This window comes from Hypanus sabinus, chromosome 8, assembly GCF_030144855.1.
Source record: "Hypanus sabinus isolate sHypSab1 chromosome 8, sHypSab1.hap1, whole genome shotgun sequence".
NCBI classification, from domain to species: domain Eukaryota; kingdom Metazoa; phylum Chordata; class Chondrichthyes; order Myliobatiformes; family Dasyatidae; genus Hypanus; species Hypanus sabinus.
In genome coordinates, this window is record NC_082713.1 from 81291050 (window position 1) to 81308706 (window position 17657).

Here is a 17657-nt window from a genome sequence, read left to right on the forward strand (position 1 = left end):
TTAATGGAATCCACCTCATTATACAGAATCATAAGCTCCTCTCTGATGAAAGAGTTCAAACCATGCATATATTCTCAGCTCCTCTCTTTCCAACATAGCATTCACATAACCAAACATCCTTGACACATCCCGCAGTATTGAACCACAGTGTGTCATCTGTCTGTTCTGCAGAAAGCCCAGTTAGGTCAATACATTAACAGGCTTTGCACTTGTTAATATTTTATTGGGAATTATCTTTCTTAAAAAAGCCAAGTGGGAGTTTGGGGAAGGGGTGCAAAAGCTGAGATTGCGCTTGTGGTGAAGAAATGTAACTAACTTGTGATAAAGGGAGTGAGGAAACAGACAATGAAGAGTAGACCAAGTATGATGTTCATGTCTTTCACCCCTCGTTAACTCTCTAGCCTCCATTAAGTGCTGCTGCTGGAAGGAACATTGGCCGCTGGAGGAAGGTTAGTAAAGCTGTAGTTCCCAGAGTATCTCAAAGAATTTTCACTGGTACCAGGGTTGACCCTTCTTATACTGAAACAAATCTATTTGACATAAAATGAAGGAATTCTTTCCTAACCTGACCAGGCATTTTAGCCTTTGACAAAGTTTCATTAGAATGTTCAGAACCCCGTGGGTTCACAGGTGTTTCAACCTTTTGAACACAGGCATCTGGAACTGCCTCCTTTTCCTTCTTTTTCAGAAGGAAACAGTTAGCCATCACATAACCAGGTTTCCTAAAATAGTGACAAGTAAGACCAGAGGGCTTCTCCTTTAATTGTTTCTCTTTATCCTTACTTTTGTCACTAGACCCAGATTTGATTTCTGGTTTACCATGACTATCCATGCTACTCTTTTGGAAGGTCTTACTCGGGGTAAACTTAAATTTGTGGATTAAGGCAAACTCATCTGCTAATTTAGCAGACTCTTGCTGTCATGGTCTGGTCCGTGAAGTCCGCGTTCCAGTTCACTGTCCGGTCTGTGGACTCTGGACTCCAGGTGTTCCGGCTGTTGCTTGTTTCATTTGGGCTTAATCATAGGCACCTGATTCTCATATTGGGGCTGGAATATAAATGGCCCTGGGTTCGAGTGTAGGTACTGGTTTATCTTGTCAGTATCCTGTCCTTGCCTCTATGGGGTAAGTCAGACTGTCTTTGCTGTTACCCTGAGGCTGGACTGTTCCCTTCCCTTCCCCTTCTTTCTGTAGCCCTTGCCTGGGGCCTCGCCTGCTACCTTTCGCCTGGGGCCTCGCCTGCTACCTTTCGCCTGGGGCCTCGCCTGCTACCTTTCACCTGGGGCCTCGCCTGCTACCTTTCGCCCGGGGCCTCGCCTGCTACCTTTCACCTGGGGCCTCACCTGCTACCTTTCGCCTGGGGCCTCACCTGCTACCTTTCACCTGGGGCCTCGCCTGCTATCTTTCGCCTGGGGCCTTCCCTGCTACCTTTCGCCTGGGGCCTCGCCTGCTACCTTTCGCCCGGGGCCTCGCCTGCTACCTTTCGCCCGGGGCCTCGCCTGCTACCTTTCGCCCGGTGCCTTGCCTGCTAACTTTCGCCTGGGGCCTCGCCTGCTACCTTTCGCCTGGGGCCTCGCCTGCTACCTTTCGCCTGGGGTCTCGCCTGCTACCTTTCGCCTGGGGTCTCGCCTGCTACCTTTCGCCTGGGGTCTCGCCTGCTACCTTTCGCCTGGGGTCTCGCCTGCTACCTTTTGCCTGGGGCCTCGCCTGCTATTTTTCTCCTGTGGCCTCGCCTACATCCTCACCTATTCTCGCCATCAAGTTCTACCGCCAGAGCAAGACTGGAGCCTTGCTGTGTCCAGATAAGAAACTGTCTTTCATTGTTTGGAACTCTCTCTTTGTGTCCTTGCCTTTGCTAGGTAGGTTTGGCTGTTTGGGGCTACCTAGTGTTGGGAACTGTCTCGTTGTGTTCAGCTTTCTGTATAATGAGTCCTGACCCTATGTCCTGTTCCTAAGGAGGGGTCCCGGCTCTGTGTTCCATGTTCCTGTTTCACAAGGCCAAGGCTGAGCTTCACGTCCACATCCAGCCCAGGAGTCCTGCATCCTGCCCCCACATCCAGTCCTGTTGCCTTGCCACATCTTCTCCTCGCCTAGATCCAGAGCCCGAGTCAAAACCCAGGTTCCGGGTCCCTGTCCAGTCTCTGGCTCAGAGTGCTTGTCCAGGTTCCTAGTTCCAAGTTCCTTGTCTAGGTCCCGCTTTCCTAGCCTAGCCCAGGCCCTGTATCCTAGTCTCATTCAGCATCTGTCTTGCATTTGGGTCCACTCTCAATGCCCACCTTATGACACCTACAAAGTGGTGGCATCCGTTTCTCATCTAAATATGCCTTTATATCATTATGGACACACCTTTTAAGTTCTTCAATTAAAATTAACTCTTTCAGTTTCTCAAAATGATCATCCACATTTTTAGGTATGCACCATCTTTCAAAACACACAGACATCTCATAAGCAATTTCCACATGAGTCTGGTTCACAGATTTCTTCAAATTCTTAAACCTTTGCCTATAATTTTCTGGAACAAGTTCATAGGCTTTAACCACAGTCTGTTTCACAATCTCATACTTCAATTGATAGAGCAGAATAAACCTGGTGAGCCTTACCCTTAAATACAAGAGAGGCCAGCTTCCTTCCAGCCACTTTAGGCTCTAAGCCACTTTCTCAAAATGCTGAAAGTGTCTATCAACCTTAGTTTCATCAAATGGAGGGACCAATTTAACTTCCTGACTAGCAACAAACTTATCACCAGAGTCAAACGCTAGACCCCTTTGCTGCAACTTCTCTATCATCTCTAACTCAAACCTTCTTTGCCTTTCTGCTTCCTCCCTCTCTGTTCTTCCCTCTGTTTTTCTGTCTCCTCAGCTGCAAACCACCTCTGTTTTTTCTGCTTCTTCAACTTCAAGCTGTTCTCCTCTTAATTCAGCCACAAGCTGTTTTTGTTTTAACTCAGCCTTAAACTTTAGTTTTTCCAACCTGAACACAGTTTAAGATCACTGGGTTTACTTTTCAGAAACCTTTCTAACACCACCTCTTCAAAGTTCCTCAAAGAAATATAGTGCTCAGCTATTATCCTCTGAATCTCTGGCTTTCTCATAGCCTGCTTTATCTCAGTAAGGTTCAGCTCATTAGCAATGGCCAACTAGTCATTCTTTCTGGCCTCCCCCAACGCCTTGGAGTCTGGCGATACCAGAAATGGCCAACATCCATTGCTGATGATTTCCACACACAAGTAAATCAAATGAGAAGTAGCCAATGAGATTGATAATCAATCAATAAGCTCCAATTTTGTTCATTCATGGATGAGCCCCCAATTTTGATATAATTTTGTAACATACCAGCAGCATGAAATGACAAATTGAGTTGGGTTTTAATATTAAAATCGCTATATTTATTTACGTCTACTCAAAAATATAGAAAATTAAATAAACTATTTTCTTAAATGGAAGTTAACAGTGTTATGTGTCTGTAGCTCCCAAACAGTCAAACAGAACAATTCTTACTCGAGCACGGTCTGACAGTGGCAGTTCAGAGAGAGTCACAGTAATTCACGAAACAGGTGAGAGGAGAGACTCGTGGATTCACAGTGCAGTGACAAGGTGATCACGACGAATTCCAAAGATTCTACAGCTAGCAAACGAAGAAACGGTTACTGAAGATCGCAGCTGAGGGATACTGTTCTGAAGTCCACAGAGAGTGATTTCACAAAGTGACTGTCATGAAATCCACACCCATAGATTATACGAAGGGCAGACACGTTTCCACAATGCACAGTGTGCTGCTGATTAACTCAATCCTTTGGGTTTGGGTAAGCATTAGACTTTACCCTTCTCTATCATGAGCTGTTCCTGGATAGCTCGGCCTCTCTCTCTCTCTCTCTCTCTCCTTCAATTCATCGACTCCTCACAATCAGTCTACATTGCACTTTTTATCTGTCGTTATACGTTATGAAATGACTCTTACAGAAACAAAACTCTGAATTCCCATCAAAACAAAACTATGGTCATGTGACACCCACAGGAAACAAAACTAGGAACTCCCAGTAAAACAAAACTATAGATATGTCACACTTAGGAAACAAAACTACAGGGCACGCACGTAACAACCTATAGAGAGAGAGTCACATCAGGTCAGACTGCACGCATAGACAGAGTCATATTGGGTCTGTCTACACCAATAGAGAAAGAGTAAAATCAGGTCAGTCTGCATCCAATGGGAGAGAGAGTGAGTTACATTAGGTCAGACTGCACTCATAGACAGAGAGAGAGTCACATCAGGTTAGTCTGCACCCATAGATAGGGAGTCACATCAGGTCAGTCTGCAGCCGTAGATAGGGAGTCACATCAGGTCAGTCTGCAGCCGTAGATAGGGAGTCACATCAGGTCAGTCTGCAGCCGTAGATAGAGAATCACATCAGGTCAGGTCAGTTTACAACCAAAGAGAGAGAGAGTTTCATCAGATTAGTTTACACCTATAGAGAGAGAGTCACATCAGGTCATTTTGCCCCCATAGATAGAGAGACACATATCAGGACAAACGGCACCCAAAGACAGAGAGAAAGAGTCACATCAGTCCGCACCCACAAACAAGGAGAGAGAGTTACATCAGGTCGGTCTGTACCCATAGAGAGACAGTCACATAATGTCAGTCTGCACCTATAGGCAACGAGTCACATCAGGATCGTCAGCCTGCACCCACTGACAGGGAAAGGGTCACATTAGGTCAGTCTGCATCCATAGAGAGAGAGAGAAATACACACCTCAGGTTAGACAACCTCCAAAGACAGAGAGTCCCATCAGGTCTGTCTGTCTGTCTTCATAAACAGAGTCACATCATGTCATATTTTTTGCCAAGGCTCACGTATGGCAAATGCAAAGCACAGGTACAATGACAATCTTACTTGCAGAAGAATCACCAGCCTGTAGATTCAGACAGTAACCCACAGAACATGTTATAAATAAATTATACATGAATTATGTAAAATGGTGAATAAAATAACTGCAATGCAAAAGATTGGTGCAAAACAACACATACAGAGATGTGTGAATGACAGTACAGGATGCAGCCTGTGGTGTCCGGTTGTTGAGGAATGATGAGGGTCATGCAGTTCTATTCAGGAATCTTATGACTGTAGGAATGCAGATGTTCCTGAATGTGGTGCTGTGCGATTTCAGGCTTCTGTAGCTCCTGCCCAGCAGCGGGTAGGGGCAATGGCCCTGACGGTGGAAACTTTGAAAACAGATTCTCGAGTCAGTGCCTCCTGTAGATGATTCCAGTGATGAAAAGGAATGTGTCCATGCTGGACCGGATTGTATCTGACACTCTCCGCAGCCTCTTGCATTCATGCTTGTTGGAATTGTTGTACCAGTTCATGATGGAACCAGTGGGAATGCAGCCGAGGAGAGTCACTGCCACAGGGCGGGACAGGGGCCAATTAGGAAAATGAAAATGACAGATTTAAACACTGCACAGGTACATTGAGAGTCTCAAGTGAAATGTGGTGGAAAGGAAGCTAAGAAGATGAGAAATACTGGTATAGATTGTCTGGATTTATACAACCTATTTTTAGGCTTTAAATGCTATGTAAATTTAAAACAATTTTCTGAGGAAGGAGTTAGTTTCTCCACCCAGGTTTCCAGATTAATTATCTGATATTTAAGTCATATCCCTTGGAAAACATAGTAAAGGATACAAGAACTCTAATTAACATAATTAATCTTGCTATAATGATTGTGTTCGTCATAAGTGACCTTTTTTAAAGCACTATGCAGCAAGGAAATTTTCAGAAGATATGCCATGATTGTTCTTAATAAAATCCACATTTGCACAGAGGTTTGCTGTTGGGCAGCTCAGAAGCATAGCAGTGATCCTTTAATATACTTCCATAGCTGATAGTTACTGAATGCATGGTTGCGTCTATTCAATATGACTGGAATATCTGAGCACAGACTGTCTACTTCCCTACCAGGCGGTCACAAGGACCGACATTTGAAATTATGCCCACTTTGTTTCATATCTTCAGCTGTTTAAAACTACCTTCAAAGTATTCAATCTCAATAGTTCTACACCAATCTCTCATTCCTCTCAACATTACTAATTACCAATCTCTCTCATTCATCTCAATGTCTTTTTATTTGATTTTAGAGATATGTCACTGTAGCTGGCCCTTTCAGTTTGACATGCCCACCCCACCCAATCAGACCCATGTGGCCAATTAACCTACTATTCCTGTATGTCTTTGAAGCGTGGTAGGAAACCAAGAGCCCCCGGAGGAAAAGTACAAACTCCTTACAGACAGCAGCAGAACTGAACCTAAGTTGTTGGCACTGTAATATCATTATGCTATTTGTCAAAGTTTGGAACTCCTAAAACTATTCCCAAAGCTATTCCTCTTCTTTTGACAGCAGCATGCTCAGGGAAGACTGTAGGGTGGAAATAAACCCCTCCAGTGTCTTCCCTAGTAATCTAAAGTCCAATTGTAGGTGTTCACAGATCAAAACAACAGAGGTGTATTGCGTCACAACTCATCAACCAATTTCACCATGACCTGGGTTCCATCTGACCTTGGGTAATGGAGTTTGCACATTTTCCCTGTGACATTATGGCATTTCCTTGGGTGCTCCCCCACATGCCAAAGACGTGTGGGTTAATTGACCCTAGTGGTGGAACCCGAAGGGATCTAACAGGACTGAGCATGGAATGCCCGGCAGTCCAGCACAGGAACGGGAACAGGCCATTTGCTTGCGGTGTGATGCACCATCAATAACTCACACTGAGACGTAAGGCGAGATATCGGCTTTTATTGACTGGAAGAAGGAACCAGGAGTGAGTGTCCATCATACTATGACCTGGAGACTGAGGCCGAGCGTCAGGCCTCAGATCGCCTTTATACAGGGGCCTGTGGGAGGAGCCACAGGAGCAGTCAGCAGGGGGCGTGTCCAGACAGCCACATAGTTCACCACATGGTGTTTGTGCCAATTCTGATACCAATTGAATCTAATACCGTTTGACTGCAGAATATCAGGTACCTCCATTCGTGTTCACTACTGTTGTGTAGGACTGATGCAAGTGGTCTCAGGTGATAGTGTATGCCATCATCTCCACATCTTTGCTCTGGAAGAGCAACGGCCTCTGGAAGTTTTTTTTAGCATGTCGTACCAGGCAGTCAGCCATTTTTGTCTGGTGCATGGTGTCAGGATTGGTCTCCTTTTGGATTAACCGGGACAGAGAGGGGGGAGAGCAAAAGAGAGAGAAGGAGAGAGAGGGAGAGAGAGGAGGGAGAGAAAGGGAAGAGGGGAGGAGAGAGAGAGGGGAAGTGAGGAAGAGAGTGGGAGAGAGAGAGGGAAGGAAAGGCTATATATGGTTAGCCAAAGCCCTGTAGATCCATGCCTGGTTCCTGTAGTATAGAGGACGCCACACTGTGTGCACCAGTTGGAATACAGTAAACTGGGGGAAGTTCAGATGAATAGCTGCATCAATGTTTTCAGCTCTCTGACTGATGGGAAGGGAAAGGGTATAAGGGCAGCTATTTTACCCGCTATTGTTGAAAAGTGATATGAGAAGGGGGTTAGTCCGTAACCAACCTTTGGACAGATTTGATCGGTGTCAGGATCCATGCTTATTGAAGGTGGATGGTGGAGTTGAGCGCAGCCCAGGTTTCCATGATCCTCCATGCTAGTGTGGGCACCTGGCCTTCACTCTTACCTGGTCCTGAGCGAAACTGAGCGAATATATCTTCGTTTGGATTCCCAAATAGAAAAGTAATTTCACTGCATTGGCCTCATTAAATTAATGAATGAAAGCAGAAAATGTTGGAAACACCTAGCAAGAATCTGCTGCTAAAAACAAACACACCTTTTGTTTGGCTGAACTTTCCAGACTGAAAAAATAATTATTTCCTTCTCCATAGAGGCTGCCTGACCTGTTAATTGTTTCTAAAATTTGCTATTTTAATTTCAGATAATCAGCTCTTGGAGCTTTTAGATGTCCATATGCTTTGAAATACTTTAATTATCTTAGGACACTGATCATGTCTCTACCTTCTAACATCAAGGGATCTCAGGCCATAATTATGCAACCTGATAATCTCAGTGTCCACTTCTACCTATCCCCACCTCGACCTTAATCACCCATTGCTGAAATTCACATCCATGTCTTTCCCTTTCAATCTTGCCTGTTTCAGTATTTTCTTTTTGCTAGCCTCTACACATGGATAGGTAAATCTGCACTCTGGTACCTCTTAGCAATCGCCACTGAGAAAATGGATCCAAATGGATCCTTAATGGATCCAAAGTGAATGAGGTAACATTCTTCCACACTCAACTGACCCTCAAAACAGCAGTAACCTGAGGGGTTCATACATGTGTGAAACTTACACATGCTTTTTATGACTTTATGGGTCTCCCACAAGTGCTCCATCTTTGTTTTGGAGGTTGATAGGCTTCATAAAACAGCAGGGGAAAAGACTCTTCAGCCTATGATTTCCACACTGAACACTAACACCAAACTAAACAAAATCTCTTCAGTATGGCCATGATCCATACGCCTCCATTTTCTGCATCCAGAGAAACAGCCCAAGTTTGTCTAAACTCACCTCATAGCACATGCCCTCTAAACCAGGCAGCATCTTGCTGAACCTCCTCTGCACCCTCTCCAAAGATCCACATGTGTCCTGTTATTGGATGACCAGAATTCTGTACAATATTGCAAGCGTGGCTAAACCAAAGTTTTATACAGCTTCAGCATTACTTCTTGACTCATACTCAATAGTCATAGTAATGAAGGCAAGCCTGCCATATGTTTTCTTCTCCACTCTATCTGGTTGTGTTGCCACTCTCTGGGAGTTAATTGGCTGCTGTAAATGGCTCCAAATGTGTAGGTGAGTGGTAGAATATGTTTTGGGTTGATGGGAATGTGGGGAGAATAAAATGGGACTGGTGTATAGCAGGTTTAGTGTAAATGGAGGTTGTTATGGGCTCAGGAGGCTGAAGGACCAGTCTCCATGTTGTATGATGCAATAGCTTCATTAATCTTAGTTTCCAATTTGTGACACCCTTCTCCCCACTCTCACTGTGTCTCCTAATATAGTTTGCTCTGCAAGCCTGAATATGGTATATTTCGCTGTTCTGTTATCTAAGTCATTGGTGCACAGGGTAGAAGATTTTCTGATCTAGTAGACTCCTTTCAGCTGAATACAAACTACTACAGTGGGTTTGAATTTGTGTTCCTGAAATATTAATCCACTAACAAAGCTCGAACATGACCCAATGTAACAGAATAAAGTAAACTACAGCTTGAGATAATTTTATCTCCTTATCTACACCAGTCCTTGGAATTGCAAATGGGTTGCTCACCCTCTGGTTTTGTAGGTAGCAGATGAGGCCAAAGTGAGAACAACAGACTTGTCTAGAGATGGGGCAGGAAGTGTCTTTTACAAAGGCGGCTTGCTTGTGAGAAGCTGCACTCCTTATTCACGGCTCCTGATGCATAGGACTGAAGTTCATCATACCATCCTGAATGTTCTCATTCCACTCAGTGCAAATGGGCTAGGGATCCCCAGGGGTCGGGGGATACGTTACATTTCTTTAGGGAACTTTTTGAGCCCAAATGTGAATCTTTCCCTCTGTGATATTTGTTAAGAGTCAATGGAGCCAAGGGCATGGTGCACAGCAGGATGGAACCTCCATAGGCAAAACAGTCCAATGTTAAGGCTTCAGGAAGGATTTGAGGGACATGGAGAGAGGGGAGAAGGAGTTTTCCACAAGCCACTAGGGATAGAGATACTAGCTAAAACTTAACTTGTTATCCTTGGAAACGACAAGTCAAATTTAATCCTCCCACTCTGTGTTCCTCCAGCAGAGCTTTCTTGTTACCCTTGGTCTGGTGGTGGTTAATAAAGGGTTAAAGCAGAACACGTTGGACACAGTCAGCTGGCTGAGCAGCATCTGTGGAGAGAGAAGAGTTTGTGCTGCATGCTCTTCATCAGAGAGGCGTGTGTGAATTGCAGAGAGGGGAGTTGGGGAGAGATCAGAGACAATGCCCGTCTCTGGTGCTGTCAAGGGAGGGGAATGGAAGTGTATTAACAGAGCTGATCTGTTTGCACAAACCAGAGATGACAGGGAGCAGTTAGAGAGGAAAAGGTATAATGCTGGAACAATGAGCAATGGAACTCAGGGAATGCTGGAAATCTGAAATAAACGAGATTGGCAGGAACATTCAGCTCAACAGGGATTTGACCAAGTTCTACAATGAGATGTTGGAGGGAATCAGAAGGCAGCATTCACCCAGGTGAAGGATTATACAGATTCAATGTGATTGTTGATGAAAAACAGAGTTGTGCAGTAATTTTGTTTACCCAGCATGTTGTGAAAGAACAGTTACACCAGTTTTATTGTAACCATTCAAACAGAATTGAAACATTCTGAAAGGAAGGAACTGCAGGGACTGGGACTGATCAATTAGCTGGATTGGACACGGCGGCGAAATGGTTTCCTTCTACATCGTTCTACTTAACGCTTTTTAACACCCTCTGCCTCAACCGAGGAATTTGTTTTGCCTGCCGATACCGTGCAATGTGCTATTCTGGTGAAAGAGGGTAAACTCAAGCAAATGGCATCAATTTTGTTTGTTTTACTCTGACAGCCAGTGCAGAGACAGGGATGGCTACCTTCAGCTGAGACATGTTAGGAATCTCACAATAGCCTTGTGAGCTCTGGAATTCTACTATATTAAGGTGTTTTTTAATTAGTTGAAATTCAGGATGAATAAGAAATTCATAAATCTCTTTTAATGACTGTAATTAACTTCTCTGGGGAAAAGAATCTAATTAAGTGTTTGGATCTGCTCATTACTAATTCAAGGTTCAACATTTCACACAAAATAAATGTGGTCGTAATAACCATTGCTTGTGCAGCAGGTAAACGAACTTGGTGTTAGTTTCTGCTAACGAGGGTGCCATGTTCAAACACTCTCCGTCACCTATTTTGAAGATACTCGCAAATCTTGAGGACAATCACCTTCAGCTTCTGTTCCATGAGCCCAGGGCTCAGTGTTGAAAGGCAATGTGAAGCTGGCAGTGTTCACAGCGTTTCTTGTGCAGATGATGCAGCAGTTTTCTGGAACATTACAGTGCAGAAGCAATGATTTGCTGTCCATTTGTCTGGAGTTGATGCATTTGCACTGAAAGCTATGGAATGGTGGGAAGTGCATTGACTTTAGGAAGGGGAAGAAGTGAGTCCAATTTGACTCTACATTGGAGACTGGCTGTGGAGAAAGTTGGTAATTTAAATTCCTGGGTGTTAACATATCGATAACTCTTCTTGGGCCCAGCACATAACTACAATCCTAAGGAAAGAGTGTCAACATCTTTACTTTCTTAGAAAGTTCAGGAGACTTGGTTTATCAATGAACGCCAATAAACTTCTGCAAGTGTGCTACTGAAAGTAGCTTGACTGGATGTATGATGGTCTGATTCAGCAATTTGAATGGACAAGGATGTGGGAAGCTGGAGAGAGTTGTGGACTCAGCTCAGTACATCACAAGCTCATCCCTCCCCACCGTCAGTCGCATCATCACAGATCCCCACCATCTGCACCATGCCATCTTTTCATAACTACCATCAGGCAAGAGATACAGAGGGTGAACTCCCACACCAGCAGCTTCAAGATCAGCTACAAGAAAATCTGCAGAAGCTGGAGATCCATGGCAACACACAGAAGATGCTGGAGGAACTCAGCAGGACAGGCAGCACTTAAGGAAACAAATAAATACTCGATGTTTCAGGTCGAGACCCTTCATCGAGCCCAAAATGTCAAATGTTTATTCCTTTCCATAGATGGTGCCTGGCCTGCTGAGTTCCTCCAGCATTTTGTGTGTGTTTCCTCAAGAACAGCTAGTTCCTTCCAATCAATTCTTGAACCAACTTGTAAAATACTCATTTCACAGCTGTTCAGCAACATTTTCACCACTCCCACCACTTTGCACTGTAATGGCAATTGTTGTTCCAATAATTACTTTCTCTAATATAATTATGACTAATTAATTTTAACCTATATGTTTTCTGTGATGATGCTACTGCAAATAGGCTTTTTGTTACACGTGTATGTATTTGTGCATATGACGATAAACTCAACTCCACTTACCACAACTTCACCGATAATCTCATCCAAATTTTAAGAATAGTTATTTACAATAATCAATAATGGACCCAGCCTGTAACACATCACTACTCACAGGCCTCCAATCAGAAATAAACAACTACCCACTACGAACCTATGACTCCATCGACCAAACCAATTTTCTATTCAGCTGTCGAGCTCAACTTGGTTCCCTTGTGATCCAACTTTCTGCACCAGCCTACCATGCAGGATCTTGTCAAAGCTCTTGCTTTTGTCCATCAGAAAATGTCTGCTGTCCTACTCTCACCAATCACCTGGATGACCTCTTCAAAAATCTCAGTCAAATATGGGAGACACAATTTGTCATACACAAAGCCATGTTACTGTCCCGAGTAAGTCCTTGTCATTTCAAATATAGAGAGATCCTGTCTCTCAGAATCCCCTCTAGTAATCTTCCCACCAATGATTTTTGTTGGCCTATACTTCCCCAGCTTGTCCTTGAGGATCTTCTAAAATAAACAGAAAAATCTTTTGCTACCTCACCCATGAGGAAGGAAGATGAAAAGTCTTTACCAGGGCCCTGTAATTTCTGCCATTGCTTCCCATATTGTTCTACGATACACCTGGACAGGCTCTTGTGATTCAAGGGAACCTCCTCTCTTCCTAATCACCTTTTTGTTCTTAATGTACATTTTGAATCTCTTAGGATTCTATCTAATCTGCTCTTATCTGCCAGAGCTATCTCATAGCCTCTGTTTGATACCTGATTTTCTGATAAGTGCACTTGTATAGCCCTAATATTCCTAAAGGATACACTTGCTCTCAGCTGCCTTTGCCTTTCATAATTCCTCTTTTTTTCCTGAAGAGAGACACTGAATTTCTCTTATTAACTCTATTCCTGCCAACCTTCCCCATCACTAACAAGAGCATGCTGGATTTGATCTCTCCTTACCTCACTTTTAAAAGCATCCCTATACCTGAAAAAAGATTTTTCCATTCAACTGTTGCAAGTTCTTGTCTAACAACTTCAGAGTCTAGCCCCAACTTCAATTTTAACTTGAGGACCTGACCTCCTTCTGTTTCATTACTATTTCAAAACTAATAGAAATATAGTTACTGGTCTCAAGGTGGTTCCCACTGAGGGGGCAGCCACTTACCAAGCTGAACTTCTGAAGAAGTGTTTGAGTAGAACCTTTTCTTTAGTAGGGTAATCAAATATTGCTTCAGAAAACGTTACTGATTACACTTAATAAATTCTGCTCCACATAAGTCCTTAGCACTATGGCAGTCCCAGTCAATATTAAGGAGTTTTAAGTCACCTAATATTACATTTCTTTTATTCCTACAGCTGTGAACTCTAAGCAGAACCAATCCGCCAATTTTCAACAGCTATTGAAGGAGCTACAGTTCAATCCCATCAAGGTGATCAAGTACTTCCTAGTTCTAGGTCCAGCCCCTGGAGCCTCACAGGAACATCTCACAGGACTGGCCTCTCTAAGTAGCTTCCAGATGCCTTGGAGAGGGTGCTATGCTGCCTGGATTGCTGATTGACAGTTGGGTTAATGTTGAGAACATATTGCCTCTGTGGAGGTTTGCTGTGCTCACGATGCAGCATGAAGCAACTCAAGGAAAAGAAACCTACTTCCATCTCAGCATGACTGGCGTTCGATAATGTGTAAAAGCCTCACCATGGACACATATCTCTACAACAAAACAAGCACTTCCCACCACATCACACACCTGCTTTATGGATATTAGAAAAAACCTTTTCAGCCTGGGCAGAGGTGAAACTCTGAAGCCAGTCAGATTCAGCAGTCCCTCTTTAAACTTCATGCCCTCTTCAAAGTTCTCAGTAAACTTATTATCGAAGTAAATATACGGTCACCACATACAACACTGAGATTCATTTTCTTGCGTGCGTTCACAGTAAATACAAGAAATATGATAGAATCAATGAGAGACCATGCCCACATTACTACATTCATGGTGGGGAGGAGTCTGAAACCTCACATTCAAAGCTTTAAGATTAGCTTCTACCCTTTCTGAAAACTCCATGTATCCATGAACACAATCTTGCTATTTGTCTTTTGTCTGAATTATTTAATTTGTAAATTTTTATATCGTGCATTGTACTGCTGCCACAAATCAGAAGATTTCATGACATGTGTCACTGATAATAAACGTGAGTGTGATTCTGTTATACCTGGGCTGTAATATTCATTCTCATCACTACCACAACAACTGCAGGTATCAGAGGAACTCAACAGACCAGGCAGCATCTGGCCAGCGTGGGGGATGGCGAACAGTAGAGACCTTTTGTCAGGGCTGGGTTAACCTAGTAGCAAGAGTAGCATATGCTACAGGCCCCGCATTTTTGAGGGCCCCACACTAAGTGCTTGCAGGCTGCAATCGGGTGAAATCAGCATCTCTCACCATATTCTCATGTCGATCAGGCAATGCTGTTGTTTTCATGTCGGGGGAGCCGCATGCTGCATGGTGTGTGTGTGCAGGTGTGAGTTGGCTCCTTACTGTGTCGTGGTGACCTTTGTGCTATCTCCCATGCTCCCAAGTCTCCGCAGCGTGCACTGTCACGCCACTGGAGGGTGTGCCGCCACGGTGAGCCTGCGACAAGGAACGTGCGACTCAACAGTTTTATGTGACCCAGTTCGTAATTCCTCATTTTTTTCTTGATTTTAGGTAGTCCGAACCAGCTCAGGAAGATACAAGATCAGATTAGACTGTGAGTTTCGTTTCACTAAACGTGTCGGTTCCCACCTTGTGAAAGAAATGGAGACTGAACTAAAGTATTGGTGCACACTTCTAGAGCAAATAATTGAAGTGGTAAAGTTTTTAGCAGAATGAGGCCTTTCATTTCGTGGTAGTGATGAAACTGTTGGCTCTCCTCATAATGGAAATTACTTGGGGGGTGTTAGAATTACTGGCCAAACTTGACCCTTTTGTAGCAGAGCTTATAAATGCTCACCCAAACAAAGGACGGGGACATAAATCATACCAATCTAAAACAACTTGTGAGGAATTCATCAATCTGATTGGATCCAGCATATCGGTGAAGTGAAGAAATACAATTATTATTCTGTTCCATTGGATTCTACTCCAGATATATCTAATGCTGACCGGCTGACTTTGACTGTGCGTTATGTTTTGCCAGCTGGACCAGTTGAAAGATTTGTGAAGTTTTTGGGTATGGATGGTCATAGTGCTGAACAGCTGGCTCAAAGTTTACTTGACTTTTTAAAGGAAAATGACTTTGATTTAAAAGACTGCCATGGTCAATGTTATGACAATACCAGCAACATGAGTGGCAAGTACAGTGGCTTACAAGCACGAATTAAAGAGCTGAATGAGTTTGCGGATTACATTCCATGTTTTGCACATTCACTAAATTTGGTTGGAAAATGTGCTGCTGAATGTTGTCAAGAAGCATTAATTTTCTTTCAATTTGTAGAAAGCCTGTACACATTTTTTTCTGCTTCTACTTATCGGTGGGATCTCCGTTCTGCTGCACTATCTGATGGTGGTACTCATTTACCCATTGTGAAAAGAATGCCAGATACTAGGTGGTCAGCTCGTGCAGATGCAACAAGAGCACTTTTACACAGCTTTTCTGCAATAAAACAAGTCTTGGATGACATTTCAAATAACAGTGATCGGAAGGCAGAGTGTCGACAACAGGCTTGTGGACTGCTTTCAACCATGGTGAAGTTGGAAATGGGAATAATGGTCATATTGTGGGACAAGTATTACAGCATTTTCAAATGACCAGTGCTTCTTTACAATCTTCTGGCCAAGACTTGAACACAGCTTGTGCACTCTGTGAATCCTTGCATGGATATATGCAAGCTATGCGGTCTACTTTTTCAGATATTGAGCAAAAAGTTAAAGATTATCATCAGCAAACTCAAAGAACACACTAGCAAAATCACACATATGGTGATTTCAGTGGTTCCAGCACTCTTGATCCACTTGTTGAATCTCAAACGCCTTCTCAGAAGTTTAAAAGCCGAACATTTCTTGCCATTATTGACAGCTTGCTTTCTGCCCTGTCAAAAAGGCAGAAAACTTACTTAATGGTGAATGGTGTTTTTTGGATTCCTTCATCAGTTACAGTTGTTTTCACCTGAAGAGATCATAAAGAGGTCATCAAATCTTATCAAAGCATATCTGGAAGATCTGGAAGAAAGTCGATGAAGAATTTGTGCAGTTTACTGAACTGTGGAAAACTGATCTTGCTTCTGATATTGGCACCCAAACAAGACATTGTAGAGTTACAGTTGTACCGTTTGATAACTGACAATTCTTTGGAGTCATGTTTTCCAGATGTAGAAAATGCCTTGTGCATCTATTTGTCACTCACGGTTACCAGCTGCAGTGGAGGACGCTCATTTTCAAAACTGAAGAGGATTAAAAATGGACTAAGGAGCACCATGGGTCAAATCAGATTGAACAATCTCACTCTAATGAGCATTTGACATGCACTTCTGCATGAAATGGACAGTTCCAGTATCATCAACAAATCTGCTCATGCTAAATCTAGAAAAGGTAACTTTTAAATTGTAGTTTTGTTACTTTTGACATTTGAAATTGATACCTACATGTGAGTAATACAATTACTGAAGTGGCAGACATTTGTCATATTATCTGGCTGTATAGCAAATGAAAAATGAATTACTTTACTATGCAAGTAAATAATTTATGTTTTAATACTTATGTGCATTTTTAAAATTTAGGGCCCTTTATAACATATACTACAGGCCCCATGCTAGCTTAATCTGGCCCTGCCTTTTGGGAGGACTGGAAGCAAGGAGGCTCAATCCAGGATAAGAAAGTAGAGGGAGGTGCAGGAGTACAAGCTGGCAGGCAATAGGCACTTCTCTTCTCCTTACCTACCCATCCCCTCCCTCTCGCTCCCCTCCCCCTTTCCTTTCTTCCTTAGGAATTTCACCTCCTAGCTTCTGACCGCCCCCCCCCCACTCACCCACATTCCTTCACTTTACCTCACTATCACCTGCACCCTATATTCCTCCCCCACCCCACTTTCTTATCCTGTCTTTGGTCCCCTTGGTTTTCAGTTTAGATGAAAGGTTTCAGCTTTTTATTCCCCTGCAATGATGCTGCCTGACTAGCTGAGCTCCTACAGCATTTTGTGAGTGTTGTTCAGGATTACTAGCATCTGTAGAATCTCCAGTGTTTCCACGGAATGGAGCTGCCACCTCACAGTTACAGAGGCCCTGGTTCGACCCTGACCCCGTCTGTGTGGAGTGTGCACGGTCTCCCTGTAGGAGTGTGTGTTTTCAGCTTCCTCCCACATCCTAAACTGTGTGCAGATTGGTGGGTTATTTGACTACCAGAAATGTACATCTACTGTTTAGCTGATCACAGAATCTGGTGCAAGTTGATGAGAAGATGAGGGAGAATAAAATGGGATTGATGTGGGTCTAGTGCAAATTGTGCTTGATGGTCAGTGCAGGCCAAAAGACCTGTTTCAGTGCTGTATGCTGCCATAACACAATTAACTCTTCTTGCAGGTT